At 36.0% G+C, this 22,954-nt stretch overlaps 1 pseudogene; it reads left to right on the top strand.

The window, feature by feature from the left end:
* The window catches only part of LOC135209410 (neuronal acetylcholine receptor subunit alpha-7-like), a 68,854-nt pseudogene that overhangs the window by 16,004 nt on the left and 29,896 nt on the right, over positions 1-22,954 (top strand).

The following is a 22,954-nucleotide window of genomic DNA, read 5'->3' on the forward strand; positions in this document are numbered from 1 at the left end:
TTTTTTTTTTTCAAGTTGGTTGGCGATTAATGGGCAAAATTACTGCAGAGCACGAGTTCATTTTCTCGTGTATACGAATAGAGTACGGCGTTGTTCTAGTCTTTCACATACATAGATACATGATGTATATACACATATGCATATATATATATATATGAATGTGTATATATATATATATATATATATATATATGTATATATATATATATTAATTATATATCTATATATATATATATATATATATATATATATATATACTATATGTATGTATCATGTTTATATATATATATTATATATATATTTATTATATATATATATATATATATATATATATATATATATATATATTACATGATATATATATATATATATAGATATATATATATATATATATATATATATATTATATGTATGTATTACACATAAAATTCGTCATTTTTAAGGGCAAACGAAATACGAATAGTTTCTTTAATATTTACCTAAAATAACCAGGACGACGTCAGTGGGTAGGAGGGTGCAATGATAAGAAAGGGAATAAGGATAGACAGACCTGGATTAAAATAAAGAATGAGAACAGTAAAAAGGGCAAGAACTGATGAAAGAATAGAAGGAAACTAGATAGGATGTGGATTACAAAAACAACGGGAAAAAAGGAACTTAAATTAGTGTACTATAAACTAAGAACGAGAAGAGAATGAAGACAGAATAAGAGGAATAAGAAGGGTGAAATATACTGAAAAACAAAAGCACCTATCTAGACTTAGCCAAGGATCCTCATATATTTATAAAACAAATATTCTATCACACGTTTTCTACTGATTTTAAAACGAAAGCCTTGGACTAATCCTTGCAATAATAAATCAAGTTAATTAAAAAGCTTCGCCCTATACAGTGAGTAAATTGTTTTTTTCTTGCATGCGTATGACGCATTCCAACACATTATTAAATCCTAGGCAAAACAAATGCAGAGATATATATGGAATTCCAGCACAGAAGTAGTAATAATCAACATTCCATGTAAGAGCTTCAAGCGGCAAAAAATATTTAGTTGAACTGGAAAGGGTATCATTCTTGGCCACCATTCACATCCCCCTGCGGAGTTGTTGGGATTCGAGGCTTCTAGAAAGCACGTTTGAGGCTCCCTTTTCAGTTCTGGGCGATGTTGAAATACTCAGTTTGATATTCTATAACCTAATCTTTGTTAGCAACAGAATCAGCTCATTTGGTGGAGAAGTGAATTTCACCGGGTAAAAGGTCCTACACTTGTGAATGCATTGATGAACAACAATGTTCTTGTGTCTGGACAAATATGGTCACTCAGATACCTTCTTGTGTTCCCATGTTGTTGGGGGCGAAGTGAGAAAATTCTTTGCAATACTGTCATCATCATTGCTTCGAAACAATTGCTTTCATCGAATTGCAAGAAGTCTTTGTAGACACACCGCCTATAAGCAGTAATCTTTGAGGCAGGATGGCCATCACTCACCTGTGTAATCTATGAGAAATAGACCAATTTTTCTTCCGCCTCAAGTCAAAACAGCTCATCTTGACTCCTTCCTGCTACTGTCCCCTCAGATTTTATATTTTCTAGATTCTGAGGAGCATCTTCCAGGGGCTGAAAGGATTTATGACACCCATATGGGCCATATAGAAGGGGAATGTCACACCTTCCCTGTAACTGGAGAAAACTTGGATTGTTATAAAAAAAAGAAAAAAAAGTGGCACATTAGATTAAAGGATGTGGTTGTTTCCGTTTACTGTAATCAACAATCTACTATTTGCTGAAAATACTTGCGTCTATATACTTTGTTTTTAATCTTAATTTCATTTCGAGAGTTCACATATTTTCAGAGAGATAAATGCTACAGCCTGTTTACTGCTTCAGGAGGTGCCACTATTTGCAAGACTTGATAGATGGTTGTAACAAGAAAACTTCACAATTAAAGGCACTTTGTCTCACATGGACCAACGGTTTCCAAATTTTATTATTTGCAACAATGGTATTTCAACATTTTTACGCACGCTTGTTTAGAATCGTCTTTCTCCTTGAGTAAGAAAGGTTCCAAATGCCCGTTAACCATATCTTTGATTGAAGACATCTTTTTAATAATGAATTAATTAAAGAAAATAACGGAATGAGATACCAATGCACTGTACCAACAAAGATGAATACCATCTGTAAACTATCATACCAAACTGGATTTTATCTGCGCTTGCGTATTTTTGTGTGTGTTTATTTTGCCTCCTTTGGATGTGTAGAGAGAGAGAGAGAGAGAGAGAGAGAGAGAGAGAGAGAGAGAGAGAGAGAGAAATTTTATTGGTCTCATTTCAAGTACAATGCCGCCTATTTCTGATCGTCCGTCCGACAGAATGAACGTGTACATGTCCCAACTTTTGGAGAGCCCGAACATTGCCAACTGGAAGATGACCCCCTCACCAACGGCCCCCCCAACCCCTGCCAACCTCCCTTTGCCCTCCGATGATTCCTTGGACAACTTGAGAGAGGGGCTAAGACCCTGAACTTCGACTACCTAAGAATCATTTTCCTCTGAGTCTAAATCAAATTATCATTAGCATAATTTAATTGGTGCAAAAAGAATATGTTGCTTGAAAAATATTGGGTTGTTGGATAATACAATTTTATTTAAAGATTAATTTCACTGTACACATAACTTGTCTTAGTACGATTCGTCCAGAAAACCTATCTTTAGTGGAGGTTAAAATCAATCAATAATCAAAGCTGTTTACAACGGACTAAACGATAAATAATTCAACGAGAGATGAAATTCTCCGAAGACAAATAACTAGACGGTAAAAGGGAAACTTTCGCATTCCATCCACTTCCGAGATACTCGAAACGGCCGTTTGAAACAATTACCTGATCTTCCTGTTTAGCGTCTAAAGTGAGGGTTTCGGTGAAGCTTGCTAAAAATAGCACAAAGAAACGACTGAATGAACTCTGCTTGGTTAAACAATCGCCACCATTAATCGCCCGGAGGATTCTTCCTCAGATTACGATATACTCTGGAAGGGAAGGGAATATACAGTCTGAAACCTATGACGTAATTCAGCGCTGGAAAGGAAATTGGCAGTAAAAGGTGTGGAAGGTGTAACAGAGGAAAACCTTAAAGCTGTTGCACTTCGAAATAGTTGTTTGGGGGAAGGGTGGATAGCAAGATGGAAGAAAGATAATATGCAATGAATGTACAGTAAAAGGCAATGAAAGGGGGTTGCAGCTAGGGGGCCGCGAAGGGACGTTGCAAAGAACCATTAGTAATGTCGACAGTGCATCCTGTGAGGCGCACTGAAGGCATTGTTTTGTTTTGTTTGTATGGTGATTTCACGTTGCATGGAACCAGTGGTTATTCAGCAACGGGACCAACGGCTTTACGTGACTTCCGAACCACGTCGAGAGTGAACTTCTATCAACCCACACATCTCTCGCTCCTCTATGGAATGGCCGAGAATCGAACCCGCGACCACCGAGGTGGGACGCTAATACCATACCAACCACGCCGCTGAGGCGCTCACTAAAGGCATTATCCCGCTTCGGAGATGATACACTTTGGTTCTACGACAAGACCTTACTGCAGATTCATGATTAGAAGTAAAATGGTAACAAAATGAAACCATTAATCATAATGTATATCAAAAGCTAAGCCAATACAACAAACACTATGGATGTCAGTCCCTCAGCAATTTACAGTATTCTTATCTCACTTTCAGTAAATTGAAAATGGAATACTCGACGAAAATATGTTTGCTGGAAAATTAATAATTAATGCGGCAGAAAAAAAAAAAAAAACCTGTCCCCAATAGATTAGGCTGCTGCCGATTCAAAGTTCTGTCATGATTTTTCATTCTCGAACATTTTTACATATAAAAAAAAAAAAAACACACACAGAACTAAACTACGAATTTTTGTTTACTTAGCAGAAAGTACTCAGTTCCTTGTAATAAAACTCGCTAATTGCTTTCGTGAGCGATGGGTCCCACGTTGGCCAGTGGACTTCGCACTCGGCTACTAATTCGGTGGTCCGAGTTCGATTCTCGGCCCGGCCAACGCGGAACCAGAGGAATTTATTTCTGGTGATAGAAATACCTTTTCTCGATATATGTGGTTTCGGATCCCACAATAAGCTGTAGGTCCCGTTGCTAGGTAATCAATTGATTCCTAGTCACGTAAAAATATCTAACAATCCTTCGGGCCAGCCCTAGGAGAGCTGTTAATCAGCTCAGTGGTCTGGTAAAACTAAGATTAACTTACTTTTCGTGAGCGATAGGCAGGACACGGCTGCAGGTATACGGCGTAGGTAGGAGAAGAGAGGAGAAGAGAATAAGAAGAATAAGAGGAGGTCGGAAAGAAATTCAATACAGAGAAAGAGGAATTAGGAGCGATTAGTCTATTTTTCGTGCTGCTGCCTATTTTTGTCTCTGCGAAACCGAACTCTGGCAAAGAAGGTCAGGATAAATAACAAGGCTTTTTACATTTCGAAATGAAGCCAATTAAATTATACGCCCAGTCAGAATAAAAATACTTCAAGCAGCTGAGAAGGTTATTATGACGTAAATCTCTAATGAACTAAACCAGAGGGAAAAAATATTCCTGAATTTAACATTAAATATAAACATGACCAGAAGGTTTTTATGATGTACAATGTTCATCCCTCTCTATTCATAATGAGTAGTTTCCAATGACGTGTGTTGGAGATTTAGAAGACTATTGCCTAAGTATTTTTTTTTTTTTTCGTTTTTCGTAATTCCTCTTCAACTATTTCCTCTGTCCTCTGGAAGTATAGTGCCTGAAAATTCTCTCTCAATTTTCAATTATAGGAGTTCAATCAGTTTTCGTAAATCTCATGCTAATTACTCCCTGAGTCTGACTTTGCTTGGCGCTTCTCAATCCAAGGTTTCCAGCCTCTCCACCCTTCGCTTCATTAAACATTACTGTTTTCATTTTTAGTTTTCAGTAAACGTAAATTATTCCGACGTCTTTGTCTGTCCGTCTGCGCTTTTCTATCGGCCCTCAGATCTTAAAAACTGCTGAGGCTAGAGGGCTGCAAATTGGTACGTTGATCATTCGCCCTCCCAATATCAAACACACCAAATTACAGCCCTCTAGCCTCGGTTAGACTTATTTTATTAAGGGTTAAACTTAGCATCTTGGGGAGCATTCAAGCACTACTGGTCGTAGCTGATAGCTTTATATAGCATTATACTTTGTACAGAAAACTCGACTGCGCAGCAAAAACTTCAGCGCATTTTTAACTTGTATTATTCATCTCATTTTACATATTCCTTCGACTGGGTAAGAAGTAATATTATGAGCTGTTAATTCTGCAAATGAAGGTAATATTGCAATACACTAGAATAGTCTTGCAATACGGATAAATTATTGCCGCCAGCAACAGACCTACTGACCTCTGTGCAATAGGTCATGAAAAGGTCGCTGAACATTACGACCCAATTGACTGAATTTGCAAGGGCGCAAGAATCACAGAGAACAAAGGTTTCGGGTAACGGGGGTCAATTGGCAGTTGGTTATTTTCGAACTATTTTCGATATTTGAAAGGAGGGGGGCGAATTGAAACTTTAAGTGTGCAAATTTTACGTGGTGTATAATCGCTTTACAAAGGGGAAGGAATAAAAAAAAGTTATATTCCACACTTGGTGCCACGACACTGTCCACTTCCGTCAGCGATCAGGAATGAAGTACTACTTATGACACCATGGTTATTTTTGTGATAGCTTGTTTTTATGGACATTTTAATTGTGGAAAGTCAACATAAGAGATTCTTTTAGTAACAGGTAGGTGATTTTTTTTTATTTAACAAAAAAATAAATAAAAATCGGTGATTGATTTGATTTGTTTTTTATTTTTTGATATCTTATACATTTTTTTTTTATTTATTTGTAGATGTTTTTTCAATACTTTTCGTTTTCTCCTCAAACTGCATTTTATGACAGAATTACTATTGACTTTATCTTTTACGTTTCCAGTTCTGGCCTAAAGTATGTACTTGCAATTTTTTTTTATATAAAATAAATAGATGCAGCACAATTATGCTAAACTTTTTTATCACCTCCAAACCATATTTTTCAATTTGTTGCTTTCAAATTGAAAAAAAAATAAATAAAATCATGAGTTTTTTTATGAAAAAATCAGTGATTTAATCACTTGATTAAATCAGTTTGATTTAATCATTGCCAACCCTGTAAATTAATAGTATGCTCGAAATATATGAAATCACAGAATAATGATGTATGATATAAACAATAGACTAAGTCTATCGGAGAGACATATTACTCGTTTAACCAATATACAACCGCAACTGTTACGCAATTATAAGGAAGGTGGGGGTGGCATGAATTATACACAATTAACATTCGCTTAAGATCGGCTTTGACTATTCATCAGATCTTAATACCATGCCTAATGATACAGTGACTACTTTAGAATCACCATTAATTTTTCAGATCATATGAGTGTAGCTGATTCACACCTCAAAATTGCTTTTAACTTCCAGTGGAACCACGTTGGAACTCCAAGGGGAACAACGTTGAAAGTCTGAACATAAATAGGTCACTTCATGGGGAACCACGTTGGAACTCTGAAACACAATAACTTCCAGGGGAATCATAATGGAACTTTGAACATAAATAAGTAAATTAGAGAGGAACCATTCGTGAAGCTCTGTGTATAAATAAACGTTTTCTATAACCCTGCTTGGTGCAGTATTTACCAAACCCTTTTCTCCCTCAGGTATGTACTACGGCGTTACAATCTGCCTCGTCAGCTTCGCCTCTGGGCTGTCAGTGCTGACGCTGAACATACACCACCGGGGAATCAGAGGGCTGGAGGTTCCCACTGTGGTCAAAAGAGTAGTTTTAGGAGGAATGGCCCGAACTCGTCTTCCTCCATTTTGAGCCCCCGAACGTCTGTCAAGGATGATAAGACCATCCTACAAAACGTGAGTTATACTCTACGATGGTTCGTTACCTTCAGAAACTTTCAATGGATTATATTGCCTCTTACTGCTAAGGAAAACGGACAGGCACCTGTTAGGAAACGAGAAAAACTCCTAAATGTTGGGTAATGATGTAATGCTAATGACACCTAAATATCTGACTTTAGCCTTATATATATATAACGTATATATATATATATATATATATATATATATATATATATATTATATATATATATATATATATATATATATATATATATAGTATACATATATAATATATATATATATATATATATATATAGTATACATATATATATATATATATATATATATATATATATATATATATGATATATATATATATATATATATATATATATATATATATATATATATATAATAAAAAGAGTATGGCCAGCAGAAACTTCAGCATTTTTTCGTTAAAACTAAAATTTATTTTCATCAGAACGCCTACGTTTCGGGATACAAATCCCATCTTCAGGCTAAAAACAAGGAAAAAATTAAAATTCTATACATTAAATCAGACTAAAATGGGGTCACAGTAATAATTATGCTATTTAAAAAAAATATATATTATAGATTAATTAACAATATATCAGTGAAATTCGAATTTTATATAAAAGTATGACTGGTAACTAATTGAATAAGAGATCGACAGTAAAAAGCAAAGCTACTAAGTACAATGACACTTCAAAATAAATAAACAAGCAAACACTTAAAAAACACAAACCACACACGTGAACAACTAAGAAAATTACGTTATTAACTAAAAACAGGAGAAAAAACATTGAATCGTAACAGGCAAAAAATTTCTGTTTATGATTACAAAAGGAGAAAAATTAAAGAAAAAAAATATATATATATATAAAGGCGGACACAAAGCAAAAAATAGCGAAACGAGAACTCACCGGTACAGAAGTATAGATAAGACTGAAATATTATTTATTTTTGACTAAAGGGGAGAGACAAATACAAAGGCGAGAAGGTAGAAAGGGCGAATGGTCTATTAAGTAATGTTCAGTTGTACAGCAGTTGAATGGTTGTTGAGGGTTGGTGACAATTGTGTAATGAAGAGGGACTCGAGAATGGGTAATGACCGGTTATCTATTGCTTGGGATAAGATTTTAAAATCATTGTACTGAATGTTATGTTTACAGTTTTATTGCATGGTTGCCGTATTGCAGAAAATTCTTTCTTAGATAAAGTTATTCCTGTTCGTGACTGACACCCCGATGGCAGTCGATGCGAACCTTCAACAGCCGACTCGAATTACCGACATAGGTTCCCAAATTACATTTGGGGACAAGTAAACAAATATACCGTTGAAGATCGCATCAACTGCGGTAGGGTGTCCTTGAACTTGAAAAGACTTCACCGAACAGGAATAACTTTATCTAAGAAAGAATTTTCTGCAATACGCAACCATGCAACTTCTGGCTTGGAGTCAACTTGCTCCATCGTCGGGCCCAGGGTGCTCTAGATGGGGTTCAGTCGCCGTGAGACAATAACCCATTGTTTTATTGTTGTTAGCGCTATAAAAGGGCCTGGGTCCCTATAACCCCCCCCAAAGTCTAATACCTGCTGTGCTAATTAGTGCTGTAGTTTCGAAGGAAACTTACAAAGACCGAGCTTAAAATACATTGCATTTATTTGGAATAAATTTACTTCATGCACTGACCTTTCGTAAATAAAATAGTCTTATTTTCTATTAAAAAAAAAAAAAAAAAAAAAAAAAAATTGTAAAAATCAAAAAAATAAAAAAAACGTAAGCGAAATTTAACTGAAGGTTTTTAGTTAGATAAGAAATCTTTAAATTCATGTAGAAAATAATTTGTTTTGTTTGTTTGTTTGTATGGTGTTTTTTGTTACATGGACCAGTGGTTGTTCAGCAACGGGACCAACGGCTTTTTTTACGTGACTTCCGAACCATGTCGAGAGTGAACTTCTATCATCTGAAATACACATCTCTCACTCCTCAATTGAATGGCCGAGAATCGTACCAACCACGCCACTGAGACGCTGTGTAGAAATTGTGTAGAATCTTTGGAAGCAAGAACCACGACTACAAATAGAAGACAACATCGGAAACATTAATAAAACATAATAGAAACATTAACAAGAACTATTGAAGCTGTATCGTTTCCATAACTCTAAAATTAAATTTTCCTTTATCCACAGGATTTAAGACCCGAACCCTGCGGTCGCACGGACTTCGTTATGAGCATGGAAAAAATCCACATCCGCGAGTTAGATGTGACAGATAACTTCCGCATGTCACCGAGATCTGCCCAGAGGCAGCAAATGGGTCCCAACAACGATACCCCGACAGCCACGCCTACAGCAACACAGGTCACAGGTACCTCATAAAATGCCGCTTTTCAGTATGGTAGAATTCATGACGATACACAATTAGACGCCTTGCCACTGAATTTTTAGAGTGATGTGACTAAAATGATAAGCCCAGTGGTGAATCGCAATACTTTCTTGCGATAACTCATTGACCAGGCATAAATGGAGATACATTCCCTAACACAACTTGGCTCCACTTGCTCTGGTAGCAGTCAGTCCTGCTGCAGTCGAGTGTTTGTCCTTCATAGCCCGTAGTAGCCAACTGATCAGAAATCTACGTCAACGAAAATCGTCCCAAACTAAATATGCTTTTCTTTATATTTATATATATTTCTAATGTTCAAATGAATTCTTCCTACATCTGTTAGTGGGAGTATAAGTAATGCTTTGTTAATCTACCTTCAACAGCAATATCTCTTTATGTCCCATACCAAAATGACCATGAATGGACATAAATCCACATAATTATAATTGAAAAAAAAATAAAGGAGTAAATCTTATAACATTTGAAAGATCTATATACCTTAATAATGCTTGATATACTACTTATTGAATTAAAGAAAATAAAAGACACCTGTCTACACCGTTTAACTAGCAATGTCCCAACATCCCAATTTTTCATTATTTTTACCACATTAACATACCATTTTTGTTACATTTTTCATACGAAAATTTAAATGATTTATTACTCTCTTTCTGAGGTGCAGCTTTCAATGCTGGATAGAGAATGCCATTTGAAATGTCATTCAAACAATAAATCTAGCGCTTGATTCTCTGCGATAATTAACACAAACTTACATAAAAAAAATAACTATACTAAATACAGAAAGTTTTTGTCAAGGTGAATGATGAACGATTTATTATTTTTTTTAATTTAGGAGAGAGTCCCTTTAATTAATTCCCCTATTCAAAATTTTTTTAAAAACGTTTATAATTTCACTGGTTTGAGCGATAGCTGCCGATAAACATGTGGACTAAGCGATATTATTTTTTAACGTGTTATGGCTCGTCATATCAGTTAGAGCAGATAACGATAGAAATTACTTTCAGCACGAGTTTTTTTTTATTTTTTTTTTTCAAAACCACTGAATCGCATACTTATTATTATTCCCCACCTTTAACACCAAAAGTATAGAGCTTATTTCATATCAGGACAAAAGTATTAATACAACACGATGGCAAAAAGTGAAGAGAGAATGAGAACGAGAGAAAATAATACGCAAAATTAATACTCGATTATCAATTTCTGTGTTACTCCAAATTTAATGAAATATTATGATTTTGTTACTCTTGTGATGGCAGAACGACCAGAAAGGCATAGGTTCGATTCCTGGTCTGTTAGGTGTACTTCTTATGTAATGAATGTATGTATGTATGTCTATATATCATACATATATATATATATATATATATATATATATATACTATATATATATATATATATATATATATATATATGCCTTTCTCTCTTCTGAATTAGAAAAAAATAATAAATCGTTCATATATATATATATAGATATATATAATATATATATATCTTTATATATATATACATATATATATATATATAATATATATATATATATATATATATATATATATATATATATTATATACTATATATATATATATATATCATATACCTTTCAGTGTGTCCATTACAACCAAGGTGAAGTGAATCTGATATCAATGAACATATATGACTTCGAGCTGAGCTGAATACAAAACTTATGCCAAAGGCCAAGGCACTGAGACCTATGATGTCATCAGCGCTGAAACGGAAATTGACAGTAAAAGGTTTGAATGTTGTAACAGGAGGAAAACCTCAAAGCAGTTGCACTATGAATCAAGTTTTAGGAGAGGGTAGAAAGTAAGATGAAGAAAGAGAATATGAAAGGAGGTACAGTAAATGGAACGAAAGTGGTTGCATTTAGGGGCCGAGGGCACGCTGCAAAGAACCTTAAGTAATGCCTACAGTGCACCGCGTGAGGTCAACTGACGGCATATATGAACATATATGAAATGATACACATCCACGCATATAATTCATACATTCATACAAGTGTGGTGTCCAGCAGACATACTCAAGTCCTCTCGAAGTTATATACACACACACACACACACACACACACACACACACACATATATATATATATATATATATATATACATACATACATACGTAGACACACACACACACACACACACACACATCACATATATATATATATATATATATATATATATATATATATAGTATACTATATAATATATATACTTGAGTACTTCTGGAAACCGAGTAAAATCAGAAAGACTTATGGAAAAATACGACGGAAATTAAAAAAAAAAAAAAAAAACTTTTGATACTCTGTTTTATTGTTATAATCTCTTGTAATCTCAAGTCAAAGCTTGCAAATCAGAAAATGCGGTATTATTTTTCCCTTGCACTTCAATTATTCTTTTCTCGGAACTACACTGCCTCATTGAAAATAAGATCTTTTCACACAGTCAGCTTGTGTTTTCACTGCCCTCTTTACTATTTGATGAATTTCACCAGACCCCTACCTTGTTTTCTTGTGGCCTCATAATTAAGTTCTCCTGCCTCTGCATAATAATAATAATAAAAAAAAGTTCTTCTGTATAAATTAATCAAACAATTTCAGTTAAGAGTTCAACCATAAGCAGAGCAAAATTCTCGGTACTGTTAATTCATTTTCAGAACCATTAAACAATTTTTAAATTTTTACCCTCATCAGACACTGATATAATATTAAAACTGGATGAACTCAAACCTGCGTCTGGGTTGTGAATATGAAGGGACAGTTAATTCAATAGAACAATGATACATTAACTACAGCCTGCATCACTCATACACATAGCAGGCACATGCGCAGACAGACTCTCTCTGTCTCTGTCTCTGTCTGTCTGTCCTGTCTGTCCTGTCTGTCTCTCTCTCTCTCTCTCTCTCTCTCTCTAAAATAATGTGATAAATGGATAAGTGATTCAGTTACTTAAAGTCATTAAAAGTCAGTCAAACTTGCAAAAAAATTAAAAAAAACAAAAAAAAGACGAAGAAATAAAAAGTAGAAAACCGATGTGGTTAAAGCTTTCCCCTCTTCAACTTTTGACATAAAAACCTCTCCATCTATTTATGGGACGAACGAACAAAAGGACGAGGAGAAAAGAACAAGAATAAAAAAAATACCATGCAGAATCCCTGTTGTCAACGTAACTGCCCCATCCTTTTACAAAGAAGAAGTTAGGAGGGGCCCCTAACTGCGGAAGGATAGATTTAAAAAAAAAAAAAAAAAAAAAAAAAAAAAAAATTTTGACCCTCAGCCAAGACAGGAGTCCAAATTGGGAAAAGGATCCTCTGTCTCATAATGAATTTCACTCTGTGATGTTTCCAAACAATCATTATTTTTCTATATCTTGGCCTTATACCGAGATGGTCTATTGAACGTACAGTTATACAGACGCTATCAGTATGTAAAGTGCAAGTAAAAATTTAATGTTACTGTTAATCAATTAATCTTACAACAACTGCCAACGAAAATATTATATACACTTCGAATGTGCCGCAAGTAAGAAATTTGATATTTTCATCGTTTTGAAATCACAACGAAAATCACACTACACTTTATGCATTATTATTATTATTATTATTATTATTATTATTATTATTATTATTATTATTATTATTATTATTATTATTATTATTATTATTATTGACTACTTCAGCAATGACTACTTCAGCAGCGTTACGCTTGTAGAGATTCTTCTCTATTTTTCGAATAGCGGCTTTTTCCGTGCTACTTAAAAAGGCTAGTAGAGCGCCTATGGAGGTCATTCCTCAATTGCAGGGTCAAGATTTGGTGTATATATTCAGTTACATTTTTACGGGTAAACTATGATACCCGTAATCATCAAAGTCAATAGAGAGAAACGGTTATTGACTTTGGTAACTACGGTAGTATAGTTTACCCATAAAAATTGTAAATGAAATATATACATCAATCTTGACCCTACATTTGAGAATGACCTCATAGGTGCTCTACTAGCCTGTTTAAGTAGCACGGAAAAAAGCCGCTATTCGGAGAATAGAGAAGGATCTCTACAAGCATAACGCTCCTGAAGTAGTCATTGCTTTTAATAAAGTATATTATTATTATTATTATTATTATTATTTTATTATTATTATTATTATTATTATTATTATTATTATTCGACTTTTTTGGCTCCCAGATAAGACAGGAAGCACAAATCACATGAAAACATTTATCATCATGACGATTCCAACGGCGTCACAATTTTGCCTATCGGAAGTTTAACTGCACACAGATGCTGTATTTATTTATAGCAGGATCATTACACACACACACACACACCACACAACACAAAAAGGGGGAGGGAGGGGTCTACTCGTTTTCGTTTCTCATAAAACCAAGCTCAGCACACCTCGAGACCAATCCCGAACCCTGAGTACTCCTTACAAAATCTCAACCTTTTCAACCTTCATTAAATAATTAGTACTGGGAATTTTCTGGCGCCCCCTTTTCACCTTATTCCTTTTTCGAGTTCCAGGTTGTTCAATTTAAACCTCTTTTTTTTTTTTTGTCCTTGATTTATAAATAAGATGCTTTACTTCAGTTCTCAAATTGAATCTGTTGTTACATCCTCCTGATGACTAGGAAATCAACCGACGACATCAAACCTAACATTCTGATGTCCGCAATAAATTCACAGAGAGTCTTTTTTTTCCTTTTTTTTCAATTAAATGCAGTCGCGATGCAGATCAAGTGGGTGAACTCAGCCCGTTACGGTCTGGTAGTTCAATTCGGTAATTGCAGTCCCTTTTAGTAAAAGTTCAAGTCGAACTCTCATCGGTAATGGCTCGGCAATCCTGTGTAGATAAGAGATATTTGCTTCACATAGGCGATGCGGCAGTTCACAAAAGGGAACCTCACTCTCTGGGGAGGGTTGGGCGTGCTGTCGGCTGTGAACGGGTTTGCTGCTAAATATTCAAAGGACAGAGATATAGTTACAAACAGGGTGGGCGAAGGTACGGCATTGTACGTACTATTCCAATTAACGTTGTATTTCAATTAGTATAAATAAGTAATTGACACCACCATTAATCATTACATCTGCATTCTTTTGTGTAATTTTTACCTCTCTCACTTGAAGGCAGGCCACAGCCCGAAAGTCTCTGTGAGTTGGTCTAACTGATTTTGCTCTGATGAATTGCTTCTCGCGAGTCGCATATTTTTTTTCGTATCTGATTTGGAGAGACTTGAATTCTCTAAATCCTTTGGCCGTTTCAAGATCCTTGTAATTAGGTGTACATAGCACGTCGCTTACTAAACAAATCCATCAAAGCAATCAGTAGATCCTCAGCTTACCAAAGAGTTAGGGGTATGGCCCTCTAATGAGTGGCAAAGTGTAAGGTAATCCTACAGATTTGGGGCCCAAATTCACTGCATTACGTAAAGTGAAGATCAGCGGACAGATTTATCCAATATTTATTGAACCACGGATAACAACGAAAAAAATTGAGCAGCTTACCTGCTTACGGAAGCAGATTAAAAAAAAAGAAAAAAAAGTGTGGGTGGGGGGGAATAAAGTGGGCGCGTAAATAAACAGAAACACATCTTAGGGGATAAGGACTCCTGGAATTATGAGAAAATCGTAAATCTCTGCTTCTGGCAGCAGATAAACTGCGATTTTTTTTCTGTTTAGCAAATATACTTCTGTTTGCAGGTCTGTCGAAAGAATAAAATTAAAATAGGGAAGAGAACTCAAAACAAACACACATAAGGAGCAGCGAATCTGAACACCCAAAACTGTAGTTACCAAGTCTAAAACCCATTTATCTTCCAAGATTGATCTTACAGAAACTTCTTGGTAAGAGACAACTGTCACATTCGAGTGTTTCTTGCAGAGTTCGAGCAGCACTTCGTCCGCGTTCTGAACAAGGTCTACCAGACGATCGAGAAGAACGAGATGCGTCTCGGAGAGCACGACAGACGGGAGGCAGTTAGGGTCGAGTGGCAACAGGTAGAGTTAAAGCAAGTTGGTTGACTTGTTTGTTTGTTTGTTTGTTTGTATAGTGTTTTTACGTTGCATGGAACCAGTGGTTATCCAGCAACGGGACCAACGGCTTTACGTGACTTCCGAACCACGTCGAGAGTGAACTTCTATCACCAGAAATACAAATATCTAACCCTCAGTGAATGCCCGAGAATCGAACTCGCGGCCACCGAGGGTGGCAGGCCAACACCATACCAATCACGCACTGAGGTTGACTAGTGATAAGTGGAATGGAATGGACTACCAAAAGCCAAGCGCTGAAACCTAAGGCGAAGGTTTAACAGGTGCAATCGCAAGAAAGCCTCAAGCAGTTGCACTATGAAATAATTGTTTGGAGAGGGAGGATAGCTGGATGGAGGAAAGATAATATGAATGGAGGTACAGTAAAGGAAATAAAAGAGGTAGCATCTCGGGCCAAAGGTACGCTGCAAAGAGCCTTTATTAATGCCTACAGTGCATGATAGCAGGAGCCCAATCGCAAAAGATATGTAATACCAAATCCAGTTACACGTAATATATATATAATGCCGATTGCATATTTGTAATGCCAAATACCAGTTACAGAGGATATGCAATACCAAACTCCAGTTTAATACGATACCTAATGCCCACCCCTGTTAATTACATAATTATATATACCGCAAAATCCAGTTAAAGACGGTATTTACTCTCATTTTTCTAAATGTCGAGTTTTATTAAGCATAAATATATTATATATTCGATTACGGATAAATTTTTTCACCATGACTTGCTTGCACGATAATCAGTCAATCATATTTACAGATGTTTTGTCACTAATTCCTAAATATGACATACAGCGCTTATTTCGTTAATATACGAAATAATATGCAAATCCGAATTTCAAACAGGCATACGAGGAGGAATTCATAAAACTGACATGAGGTGCTTACTTTAATCTAAAATAACACGTATTTCCAAAGCTTACAACATTTCTCCTAATTATTTAATGTGTCCGCAAGTACAATATTTAACGGGAAATTAATAAACTCTATATACAAAATCATACCGATTGTCATCCATTCTCACAAAACTATAATTTTTTTTAATATCCGTGTTATCCATTCTGTAGGCTAGAATCTTTTTTAATATCCGTGTTATCCTTTCTATAGGCTAGAATCTTTGATATCCGTGTTTATCCTTTCTATAAGCTAGATTGTTTTTTTTAATATCCGTGGTTATCCCTTTCTATAGGGCTAGAACTTTTTATTAAAATAACCCCATCCAGTTTTATCCATTCTTTACACTAGATTTTTTTTTTTAATATCAGAAGAGAGATGTTCATCGAGTGCTGTATGACATTTCATGACAATATATCAGTCCTAGAATTTACGTGTTGATAACAAAAAATCACGCGGCAAGAATCTGCTGTACATAAATATTAAAATTTGAAAGAGAATATGGGCACTGAAATATATATGTACTAAGTTCTTACTGACTGATGAAGTCACACATGACAATAAGGAGAACAGAGAGAAAACTGTGCACATTCAGGTTCTATTAGTCACATTTCTTTTTCGTATATATTTTCGCATACTTCTGAGATATGAGCTACCTTATTATGACTATTTTGCCTTTTTTTTAAGGCTAGAAATTACGTGGAATATTACTGTTAGCTTGGGATATTTTGAAAATATCTAATCGTAGTCTATACAAAAGAGTATTTGTTCTTAATGAGAGTCTGTCACTTGGAAGGCCATACCCAAAACGTGTCTGCACCCCTAACGTTTCTGTGCTCCAAATGTTTCTGCATCCCGAACGTTCCTGTAACCCAAACGTTTCTGTAACCCAAACCTTCCTGTACCCCAAACATTTCTGTACCCCAAGCGTTCCTGTAGCCCAAACGTTCCTGTACCCCCCCCCAATGGTTCATGTACCCCAATGGCTCCTGAACCCCAACCGTTCCTGTACCCCAAACGTTTTGTACCCCAAAACGTTCTGTAACCCAGAAGTTTCTGTACCCACAAACATTCTGCACCCAGAATGTTACTGTACCCCAAAAATTCCTGAACCCCACCGTTCATGTACCCCAAACGTTCCTGCACCCCAAACATTCCTGTACCCCAAATGTTCCTGTGGACCCCAACCATTCCTCCTACCCCAAAACTTCCTGTAACCCAACCATTCCTGTACCCCAACTGTTCCTGTACCCCAACGTTCCTGTACCCCAAAAAACGTTCCTGTACCCCAACCATTCCTATACCCTAACTGTTTCTGTACCCCAACGGTTTGTGAACCCCAATCGTTCCTGTGCCCCAAACATTCCTGTACCCAAATCGTTCCTAGTAAGTGGAGGATCTACTGATTACTCTGAGACTCACATACTTTTTATACTTGACTTGACCATCCTTGAATTTGTAGAGGTTTAAGGATAATTAGGATATATGAGAGCCTTGCATCTTAACTTAGATGTATGAACAGGTGCAGTGTTTAGTGGGTTTAGAGTTGCGATATACCACTCAGATGTCACGGTTCGGCGTCTACCCCCAGGGCGATGAAAAATCACTAGCTCTGCATCATGATCAGTTACTGCTGCAGTGTGGGGTCTGTGGTGGGATGTTGAAACTAACGATCTTTGGAAGCTTGAATTTCAAGTCAATGGTCCCTGTGTGCTTGTTCCATGTGAATCGGTTCATCTATGAAATAATAATAAGTTAAGTATTTCTTAGTTTAACCAGACCAATGAGCTGATTAACTGCTCTTCTATGGCTAACCCGAAATGTATTAGATATTTTTACGTGACTAGGAACCAATTGGTTACATAGAAAATGGTCCTACAGTCCTTCTCCTTTTATCGTGGTGTTGCGAGCTCTTGGGTACGGTCAGAGCACTTCTCCGGTCAGGTCGAGTTTTTATTGGTTCCCGGGAAGGTATAGATGCATACATTAATAACTTCTTCATTTTTTTTTTTAAAGAATATTTAAGTTTTATATTGTTCCATTTTTACTGATATTAATACTGAGTCTTGTTTTAATTTGTGTATTTTGTACATTTCACAGCCCAGAAGATGAGACCCAAAGTCTCGAAAATTTGGATAATAAATAAATAATGCTACGCTGGCTTTTCTCCATCCTGTTTATATTGAATCTACGGCGTTACAGATGCCCCAACCTTCCTGTATTGATATATACATACATATATACATACAACACACCACACACAAACAAACACACACACACGCACACACACACACACATACACACACACACATATATATATATATATATATTATATATTATATATATATATATATTATATATATGAGTTTTACTTCCCTAGATCTCGCATCAACAAATGTTTAAACTGATCTTCTTACCTTTCTACTTCTGTTTTAATAAGGAATAAAGCAACGCTAGTAACTAACTATAAAACCAAAACTATTGTCCACATAGTCAGCCCATCAAACTACTCTTGCGGATAAGGAGACTATCCACACGAGTGTTATGCCACCAAAGAGATCTTATGAGTAAAAATTAATTATGAATTGCAATTACTGGAACATTTAGATTGTCATATAATCTACGTAATATTACCCCGTTATTGGATACTACTGACGTCTATTTCAGGATAGCAATTGCATGAAGCTCTAATTGTAGATATAGGATAATAGTTAACGCAGTAATATTATAGACAATAGCGCAAATGAGCTTTTAATTTCCATTTATGAAATCATGCAAATGATCGTTCCTGCGCGCACGCTCTCCATTGGGCATATATATATATATATATATATATATATAGATATATATATATATATATATTATATATATATATATATATATATATATATATTCCGATATGAATAAGGACGGAGAAGGTGCATATAAACACACGAAAAAAATAGAAAACGGACGGCAAAAGTTTAAACTATATATATATATATATATATATATAATATATATAATATATATATATATATATATATATATATATGTGTGTGTGTGTGTGTGTGTGTGTGTGTGTGTCCGTGTCCCTACACTTCTTAGCTGCTTAGGCAGATGAAAGCTGATTACAACTACACAATATTATTAATAAATAACCCTAATTATTTATTTTCATTTTTGGACATTTTAATCGTGTGATTCCTGATGAGTATATAATGCATGAGAGAGAGAGAGAGAGAGAGAGAGAGGAGAGAGAGAGAGAGAGAGAGAGAGAGAGAGAGAGAGAAGGGAAAGTGGGGGTGGGGGGGTGATTACGGCAATTCATACGGATATTTACCCAATCAAGAATTCCAGTAAATCCATTAGTTGCAAAATTGAAGTTCGCAAATAAGCGATTCAGGTCATTAGGTTGGACGCTTCCGGCGTCCATCCGCTTTGATGATAAGATAAACTGGCGATAGTTCGTAAAATCTTTCGCTGTATGAATCGCACACACATACACATGCACATACACACGCGCACAACGATCTCCTAAAATATCGCTCTGGCAGACCAGCCTTTCCAGTTTCACTGGATATGCTGAGAATTTATTGACCATAAGTTTACTCTAAAAAAAATCATTATGCTTTCACCTAAATTTCAGTCCATGCTTTAGAAAGCAGCTGGGGTTTCGAAGCATTAACAGATGTACCTCCCTCATAATATTAATAATAATATTATATTTTATTGGATTTAATTGCTGCTACAATGCCATGCAGCTTAAAGTAATTTTTTTCTAATCTTCTATTGTTGTCTTTTTCTTCTCTTGGAAGGCTGAAGAGATAAGATGTCCTAATCCCTCTTCATCTTCAGCATTCCAACAGAAAAAGACAACATTAGAAGATGAGAAACAGATTTCTTTAAGCTGAATATCACTGTAGTAGCAATTAAGTTCAATAAAAATAATATAATAATAATAATATACGGAAGAAGAAGAAGAAGAAGAAGAAGAAGAAGAAGAAGAAGAAGAAGAAGAAGAAGGAGAAGAAGAAGAATAAGAAGAAGAGCAGGAAGAGGAAGGAGAAGAAAAAAGAAGAAGAAGGATCAATTAACTACGATTACTTCAGAATAAAACATGAATAACTATTGAACAAAAGAGTGAAAGGAAATGTTCCTAACCCGGGTGCAATAGACCTCAGTTCAAAATAACGCTGTTTCTCTTCACAATCAATTGGTGGCTTCCAAGAAGTGACAAGACAACGACAAGTGCCACAACTGTATACGTGTACATTTGTGTATCCATATACTTGTGTGTTTTTAGACGTGTTTATTTATGTTCATTAGGTTATGTTTTAAATATAACCTTATAATATATTCCTTTATTTTATTGATTCCTCGTACAATGCTTATAAATTCAATTGTGCCCTGACTACTTGAAACCGTGCTTGGAATCTGCTGATTTGTCAACCTAATACTCCATACTTCAGGCAACACACTAAGCTGACTATCACGGCAAAATTGGGCTGTCGAATATCCACAAATAATGACACAAAGACAACAGCTTAAATCTTAACGTTATCTTCTTATTTCTCTACGCCTAATTTGTCTGAGAAGTGCGAAACATTCCTGACCTACAACAGAATATTTTCAAAACGAAATATCAAGCCATATTATTAATTGGGAAATCATTTTCCACTGGACATGCGAAGCTCGTGGTCTAACTGGTGAGAAGGGACTCATCTTTCACCCATATGCACATTATCAGTCACCTTATAAGACCTCAGTGAATAGTGACCTCTACTTATGTTTTTTGTTTAGTGTTTTCGTTGCACGGAACCAGGGGTTATTCACGTGACTTCCGAACCACGTCGATAGTGAACTTCTATCACCAGAAAATACACATATCTCAGACCTCAATGGAATGCCCGAGAATCGAACTCGCGGCCACCGAGGTGGCAGGCCAAGACCATACCGATCACGCCACTGAGGTGCTACCTTTAGTTATGGCGGAGACGACATCCAATCAGGCACGATTAGTCCATTCCTTGCCCTTAGAAACTGGGGGACGCGGCAATGCTTCATCAACATATATACTTAACTCCAATCGGTGGAATCAGGTCTTCAATGCAACTTTCTAAGTACTGGGAATTTAGATTCGGGAAAAAATACGATTCCCCTCGTGGGATTTCATTGGCTCACGTACGTGTTTGTTTGTTTGTTTGTTTGTTTGTTTGTATGGTATTTTTACATTGCATGGGACCAGTGGTTATTCAGCAACGGGACCAACGGCTTTACGTGACTTCCGAACCACGTCGAGAGTGAACTTCTATCACCAGAAATACACAAATCTGACGCCTCAATGGAATGTCCGAAAATCGAACTCGCGGCCATCGATTGGCTCACTTGCGGTGGGTGGGGTTGGAATCGGGTTTCGGCCAAATTCTTAAGTCGTGCGAGTTCCTATTTCATTTGTGCCGCGTCTCGCTTTTGACTGGTCATGTCTTCGCCCGATCTCTACCTGTCCGCTGATCATTAGTCCAACAAGTGATGGAACCTTCCTTGCGCCATGTTGTGTACAGAGATACAGAATATGGAACTTAGGCCAAAGACCAAGCGCTGGGACCTATGAGGTCATTCAGCGCTGAAACGGAAATTTACAGTAAGAAGGTTTGAAAAGTGTAACAGGAGGAAAACCTCTGAGCAGTTACACTATGAAACAATTGTTTGAGAGGGTGAAGAGAAAATATGAACGGAGGCACAGTTTAAGGAATGAAGAGGTTGCGGTTAGGGGCCGAAGGGACGCTGCAAAGATCCTTAAGTAATGCCCTACAGTGCGCTGCATGAGGTGCACTGACGGCACTTTCCTCTTACGGGCACACGATATAATGCCTTGCATTCAACTTCTTCTTTCCTGGCAAGTTGGGTCTCTACTAACTGTATGGTCACTTAAGACAATACTTTTCATAAACTTTCTTAATTTTAGTCGGTTCCTATTGGAGAACCTTGACACATATATTAACGTTTATTCCAAGTCTTTTTTTTTTCCTCTTGTCTTCTATGACAACCTACTACTACTGCTACTGAAAATATTAATGATGAAAATGAACCCACAACCTCTTTCTGGCCGAACTACTCAGCCGCCTTAAACGGACATGAAAAACAGGAAATTAATCCGTGTAGCATTTAATTTAGTTCGGACTGTATATTTTTCTTCTTGCAAAATCTGTAAGAAAACGATGATCAAGTAAGATGTGAGTCTGAATAACTAACTATGTGTGTGTGTGTGTGTGTGTGTGTGTGTGTGTGTGTGTGTGTGTGTGTGCGCGCGCGTGCGCGCGTAGGTACCAGTGTCATTATTACATTAAATCATTCGGAAATAAGATTAAAAAAAAATCTCTAAAGGAAACTTGAGAATTAAGTGAAGTTTTCCTGCTAGGTAAAGTTTCCCATTTAAAGACTTTCCTTAAAAAAAAAAAAAAAAAAAATCCAGGAATCACCTTGAATTACGAGAAAAGTTTTCGTCCTCGAAAACGGGTTGTCTGATTTCCTCAGTTCGACTTCAATCTACGTGTGTGTGCAAGCATATTATATAAATATATATATATATATATATATATATATATATATATATATATATATATAT

This window comes from Macrobrachium nipponense, chromosome 37 (assembly GCF_015104395.2).
Source record: "Macrobrachium nipponense isolate FS-2020 chromosome 37, ASM1510439v2, whole genome shotgun sequence".
Taxonomy (NCBI): Eukaryota; Metazoa; Arthropoda; class Malacostraca; order Decapoda; family Palaemonidae; genus Macrobrachium; species Macrobrachium nipponense.